The following is a 7,796-nucleotide window of genomic DNA, read 5'->3' as shown; positions in this document are numbered from 1 at the left end:
AAAAAAAAATACCCGAAAACATAAGTGAAATTTAACGAGTTTAATTGTTTAATCTTGTGGGAATCGATTAATAATGTCCGCCCCCTCGTGGCACAGCGGCATGTCCGCGGACTTACAACGCTAGAATCCGGGTTTCGATACCCGTGGTGGGCAGAGCACAGATAGCCCATCGTGTAGCTTTGTGCTTAATTACAAACAATTAATAATACCAGATTCACATTACATTTTTAAAGGAAGATTAGCAAGATCAGTGACAAGAAGTCACATCAAAGTTAACAATGAAGTAGTATCTCATTGAAATAGATAGGAAAAAAATTACTTTTTTTTACATCAATTTTAGGTCAATAGAGTGAACAAAAAAAATGGCGTAAGTTTATATTTTGTCGGAGAAAGTGGTATTATGTACAAAAATATTTTTTCATATGGAAATAAGATTACTATAAAAAATCATTTAAGCATTGTATTTTTAGTAAATATATATGTGTGTGTGTGTATGATGAAACTGACACCAGCTTCCCTAGCGGTGACATACAGATACTATTAATGTAACAGAAGAGTATGTAAATTTACGATCACATGAGGTTATATTCTCGTAACCTACTCTTCACGAGATAGTAATTGCGGTTTGTTAGTCGTTAATGAAAGGTATTGTTTGAATATTGTACTTGCTATATTGTTTTGATTTTGTTGTTATTGTTTTTTTTTGGGGGGGGGTTAGGTTTTATCTTTCTAGTTTTTCTTCCCCGATTCCATTTTTTTATTGATTTATTATTATTTATGATAAAGTGTTTATTAATATTGATGTGAAGTCCTAGCCAAACATTTGGTTATTAATTGTGTGGAATTTATTTCTAAGTGTTGTTATTGAGAATAAATTGTGTTTTTGTTGTTGAACCCTGATTGTAACCGCGTGTTCATTTTAGACCGTTACAATTAGGACAACTGCTAATAAAAAGAAGGGATAGAAATATTTAATTTTCTCAGAAGTATTTATTAACTTTACTTTTTAAGTTCGAGAATGATTTAGCATTTTAATTAAGGTTTCCTCTATTAGTCATTTAAGTGTTCTATCTTAGTTATTGCCCCTGGGAGTCTTGTTATGAATAACGCCTCATTCTTTTATGTCTTTAACTCTAGACTGAACCGTTATCCCGGCAGTTCGTTGCCAGTTAATGTTCAGAAAAATATTTTTATACAGGATAGTCAGTGTTTTTTCGGTACTTCTTACATTAAACATAAAAACGCACAAATATTAAGTAAAACCAGGTGGAGTTGCTAACGTTTGAGTTTCGTTAGTGCATACTTTCAAAGCATGAGAGTATTAGAATTGAAATTATTTGAGGTATATTGGTCCGCTCGTATAAAAAAGTGGAAAAGTAAATAATTACATGCCATGTTTTAATCAGCCACTGATGCAGTAAAACGTTTCAAGACTCTGTAACTTTGATATGGAAGTTTGTATAGTTCATAATGTCCAATAAAATATAACCAATCTTGTTTTATGGTTTCCATAATTGTGTGATTGTAAGTACACTCTACAAAAGTTTGTTAGTAAGAAACAGGCGTCTTAAAGATTTATTTAATAAAAGACGGTCCTTTCTAGCTCTTCATGTAGAGTAAATATGAAAGATATATTTAACATCTTGTTTCATTCAGCTGACACAAAACTAATTTCTTGATATAGGGTTATTTCAATGTATTTCAGGTAGTCTGGTCGGAAAGCGACATGAATGACGATATTAAACTGTGGTGGTAATTTCAATTGTCCACTTAACTCTGACCATCCAGAACACCACTCTGCAAAGACCACTGATATATGTATATATGAATTCTCCAAGCCCTAAAATGCTCAGAATCTCTCTCTCTCTTTCTCTAAACTGAACGTTGATACATTAGTAAACAGAACATTAGCCCACCTGTTACTGCCATCATCTTTTACAGATGAGACTGGCTTAATGGAACACAAACTATAGAACAGAATCAATCTTGACAGTTAGGGTCTTGCAGAAACGGTTCCCATATCTAGAAACCGCCTCCACTTTCAAAGTTAATAAAAGAATGTGATGTGACGTCAGAATATACTGAAGTATTACAAGATATATGTTTGGTAGTAAAAGTCTTTACTTTTTTTGTTTTGCCCTGTTAAACGAAGAGTTACAACTTATTTTAAAATGGTTCCTGAGAAAATCACCTTAGATTAGGTTGTGTTACTATTGTAGCAAACCTAGAGAAGGAAGTAGGTTGTGTTGATGACGTTAGTATTGTAGTAAACGAAGTGAAGGATGTAGGTTGTGTTGATGACGTTAGTATTGTAGTAAACGAAGTGAAGGATGTAGGTTGTGTTGATGACGTTAGTATTGTAGTAAACCTAGAGAAGGAAGTAGGTTGTGTTGATGACGTTAGCATTGTAGTAAACCTAGAGAAGGTAGTAGGTTGTGTTGATGACGTTACTATTGTAGTAAACCTAGAGAAGGAAGTAGGTTGTGTTGATGACGTTAGTATTGTAGTAAGCTAGAGAAGGAAGTAGGTTGTGTTGATGACGTTAGTATTGTAGTAAACCTAGAGAAGGAAGTAGGTTTTTTAACTTCTTATTATGGTAATTTGAAAATAATTTCTATGTAAAGTCGCGTGTACTATTTGTATTTCGTAATTGTTCTCGTCCCTCCCCATTCAAATATATATATTTTCTTGTTCAGTTTTATCTGATGACTTTATTGTTTTCGTGGTTCTTTCGTTGTCCATAAGAATTGCATGAACAGCGGTTTACAGATAATTGTTCTTCTTGTCGTCTAACTACACGGTATATAAGACACGAATATTGTAAAAAGCTTATATATCTTTACCATGTTATTAACCCAGTTTCAAGCCTTCTCCTGATGCTTCTGTTCTATCCCAGTGTACACGTTCTAGTTGGCAAGAATGGAGAATAATTTTTATTTAGAAACGATACTGTTGATCTTGTTACTCAATATAATTAAAGGATATCCTTTCATTGTCTGATGAGTTTGAATTTTCTTGGAAGTCGTTTAATTTCTTTTTCAAATCTAAAGAAGTTATTTACCAGGTTTCAGGTTCTATTAGTATGTTTGTTACCATTGTATCTGTTTTAAGAAAATGATGTTTTAAAAGTTCCGTTAGGATGGTGATATATTTACCTCATAATATTTTCTTATTTTGTTTTTCTCTGAACTAAACACAAACGCTGAACTGTTGGTCATTGTTTACCTAGTGCTTTACATAATACAAAATTTGATGAAACTGATTAACAGTGGTTAGCGTGCCCGGACTTTGAATTAGAGAATTCATGGTTCGCAACCCGTGCCGCAAAAACTCTATCTCCGTATTCTTGGACTTTGGGTATGCTATAAGAGTAACAGTCAGATCCCACTTTTCGATTAGACGTAGTGTATGTAGTGTTGACCAGCTACACTCTCTCACTTTAAATAAGAGAGAGCATCGCTTTAACTGCCCACGTATAGTTTTAACGCAGGGTTCTGAAAGAAACAAATATGTAAACACGATTTCTCAAGATTATAGTAAACGCTGGCATGGCACAACTCGGCCATTACCTGATGAGCCCTGATATTAGGTGAAAAGCCTCGTCGGCACCGGATATAGCAGATATGGTGTGGTTTAGCTATTATTATATTCTTGACTTTCATTCATAAGTTTCTATAATTCGTAGTTTACTTAACGCAGATGTCTTAATACTGTACTACATGCGCTCGTTGTAAGCACGGGTTTCTTAAGATTGTACTATGTGCTATTGTTTAGCTTCTGTTGTTTTGTAAAAACGGGTTTCGTGAGTTTGTAGTTAGTGTGTGTATTGTTAAAATGAATATACATTAACTACATAAAATGCCCTGCGTTTCGACATACGAAGTATGTCATTACCAAGGACAACACAAAGAACCGATCAAGATATAGATGATGGTTCTATGACATCTGACAGTTATGTAACTCTGACAAGAGTCATGATATAAAAGACTGTTTGGTTTAAATGTTAGTGATTAATTTATATTTATGAGTGAATATTTTATTATTTTTAAGTTTTGTTATAATAAGAGTTAAAAGCAGACGATTGTAGAATGTTTTGTTAATAACTAATTGGTGTCGAGAATATAGAAAGTGGCCAGACGAATATGTCATAAAGATATAATTAGCGTGAGACGAGCGGGAAGCATTAGACAGATAAAAGCAAATAGAATATAATTGTTGTGAAGTTAAGTAACGTAAAAGTGATAGGCCTAACGACTGACATAGGCCTAACATTTAATAAGTTAGAGTGAAACTAACAGTATAAAAAAGATAAGAAGGATAATTTTATTCCGTCAAAGCGTGGTTCTAAAGTAATTGAATCAGCTTGGGTACACTCTGACAAAAGGAATAGAGGATCTTCAAAAGAAAGAAGACCAAACGAATTACGGTAACTTGCGCCACAACTGTAACTTGTTTATTCATCGTTGAATTTATCGCTAACAAGTCACAGACACCTACTGTAGAAGAATCCTAAGCCCAACAACAACATAGTTATATTTCTTTATAGTACAAATATATATTATGTTGTTGTTGGGCTTAGGATTATTCTACAGTAAGTGTCTGTGACTTGTTAGCGATAAATAAATAAATAAATATATATATATATAATTATTTTAAAACTCTGACAGTAACCTAGTTGTAACTGTACTACAGGACTCTAGGTGGCAGGTTAAGTGTATAAGGTGTTGAACTGTAGTGGGAGCAGTTCTAGAAAGGCTTCAAATCCCGAACTTACCGATACAAAAGTGGTTTTGAAATAAAGGGAAGGCACCAAATTGAGAAGGTAAACCAATATTAAGATATTTGAAAGACAATATGGTGGCGCTCCTGTCAACAAAATATTGAAGTGGCATGGATAAACGAATGTTTAGTGTGCAAATCCTGATTCACTCAACATGTGCCTTCTCACATGTAGCTAACATTTAATTAAGAAAACGTTTTATTATCCCAGCAGAAAAAACAAAAATCGTCTGGAATTAGATGACCATCATAACATTGTTAAGCAAATGTTTAAGTTTTCGGTTGAATGATGGTGCTGGCACGACTATGTATTAGTGAACCGTATTGAAAACAATGACGTATAGGAATCTTTTTTTTATTTCTTTGGCTCAGAGTCCAACCCGGGTTCTCCCACAATACCTTTACCAACTGATCTAAAGAATCAACCCAGTAGAACTCGCAAGTAAAGCCCATTTAACAACTCAAACTACTAGAGATATAAACTATATTGATTTTATTGTACAATTGGTCTTGTGAGCTTATAATTTTTTCTTATCATCTTTACGCTAGTTTCGCCCCCTGGTGGCTCAGATATTAATAGTGTCGTTAGATTGCAATAGAAGTTAAACTTGAATTAATCTGTATATTTAAAGAAAGCTGGGTAATGGGCTCTCTACACTGTGCCACTGCAAGGATCGAACCCCAGTTTATAGCGTTATATGTCCTCGATCTTACCTACCAAGGGGGCGTATAACCTTTTTAAAATATTTTCTATCAGTCACAAAAGTGATTCGATACCCTGTAACCCTTCCCTCTTCTCCTGTAGCTCAAGGTAAGCATAAATACTTATAACGTTGTAGCCCATTGTGTAGCTGTGCGCTTAATGTCAAACAATTCCAAAAAGTTACAGTTTAAACACCGAATGCTGGCAAAGCTTTAGAAACTGTTAAGCCTAAAAGCTTATGATAACTACAGATGTGTTTTGTTTTTTCACATTCGTTTAAATTCATCCACTTCGGATTCAAAATCAGAGGTATGTAAAAGTAACATTTCATATCTGTCTTTTTCTCTGCGACAGGTTATTGCCCACAAAGATTTTTTGGGTAATGCTAGAACTCTCTGGACAAATAACCTTTACAGACATAAATACGGTCGTTAACTGGTTGATGGACAAACGGCAATACAAAGACAAAAAATCGTTTCACAAGCCGGTTTTGATATGGGTGGGTGAGGAAGAAAATAACCCTCCCACTCCCGTGATCACACGTGCCTTGAAGTAGGTTAAAAAGAAAGATTCCACTCTTTTAAACACGCGTGAACTCACCCGATTAAAGAAATTATATATAGTTCAGTAAAATGCCGCTGGCGTTTCCAAGTGGTTATTGACTTTATTCACATCCCAATGATACATCTTGTGTGTGTTCAATATGGCCGATTCTTCGCGACGAAACGTCACTCAACTCTTCCACTGCGTTGGCCAATCACCTTGCGGTATACATCACGTCACCCAACTCTTAACCTGCGTTGGCCAATCACATCAGGCCTAACACAAACAAGTGCGGCTTGGACTTCTCTAGTACAGTGTTACCAGTTTTATGTTACAAGTGGTGTTTAATATTTTGTGGGGTCTTTCAGATGGACTGTTTTAACTCTGACACACTTTTATTGAGATATCGATGATTAACTCAAAAGTTTCAATAGCTAGCACTTACCTGGATATTAACAGCTCTTCGTCCTGGATATCAGAAACAGGTAATATATGTTAAATCGGGCAACATGGGCACAAGTGTAATACTGTATTATCGACAGCAGTAGCTTGGGGACCAAACGACATTTCAGGGTTTTTTTTTCTCCCCCCAACCTGCTACACAGATAGATGAAAAGTAGATAAGGTCACTGGATAAATAGGATACATTTCTGTTATTAGTTTAATCCACAAGTTTCAAAAGTATATTACAACGTAAAAAAATAGAAAAATTCAAATTAGAGCGAGAGAGGAAAACAGTAATTTCAGACAATACAATTTGAAAAACTAATACAAACTTATGGTGAATTCAAATTCGGTGACGAGGAACCCACTTTGAGACTAATAATGGCTGGAGACGGCTTGAATGGGTAATGAAGAAAAACTTTAATATAAGTTTAACATAACAGCAAACGTACGACGTTTCGACAAGGTTTTGTCATTATCACCTGATGATAATAAAGCTTGTGCTTTATCATATCGTCAGTTGCTTTGCTTTAATTTGGTTGGTTACACGGACTTCTTTAAGCATCGTCCAGTAAAACGTTATTCCATAATTATTGCAACAGATAGTAAGATATAGACAATGTCCTGTTTTTATTATTTTATAAATATATATATATAAGCCTAAGTATTTTTACTGTCAAGTAGTGGTCAGCGTCCGGACTGTGGATCTGAGGTTCCGTTCTTCTCATTTTGGGGTAGTTCATGTGTTATAAGAATGACGGTCAAATCCCACAGTTTGGTCTGAAAAGTTGGCGATGGATGATGTTGACTAGCCGTATTCCCTCTAGTCTATCAATTATAAAGCAGGGACAGCTAGTGCTGATATTACTCGCGTGGCTCTGTGAGAAAGTCTACAATATATTAGAAGTGTTAAGACTAAGGCATTATTACTAACTTCAACATTTATTGGCGGTAGTACATATTTAAATTAATGAGGAACAATAAATGTACTCAGCAGTACTCTGGCTTTTATTTTTACCGTTTTTAAAGCCGTGGAGTCCCCACTAAATAAAACTTTTTTATATTGTTTTATTTTTGAACTTTGAGGTGGGATTAAACTGTATTTTCCAGTCGCATAAATTAATTGATTGCATTTAGATACCAGATGCTAACATTTCTCGAAGTGACCAATATCCAGAGCACTGGGCAACTTTTACAACCAATAAAAAAACTGAAAGAAGTCTGAACACTAAACGCGGAAATACGAACTTTAAAAAGTTATGATTTTCTCTGAAATTCCTTTAAAAACTGAAGTTCTACTTGTTATGGACGAGAAAATTCCTGAAAA

The sequence above is a fragment of the Limulus polyphemus genome, unplaced genomic scaffold, assembly GCF_000517525.1.
Source record: "Limulus polyphemus unplaced genomic scaffold, Limulus_polyphemus-2.1.2 Scaffold5102, whole genome shotgun sequence".
Lineage (NCBI taxonomy): Eukaryota > Metazoa > Arthropoda > Merostomata > Xiphosura > Limulidae > Limulus > Limulus polyphemus.
Note: the sequence above shows the minus strand (reverse complement) of the source record.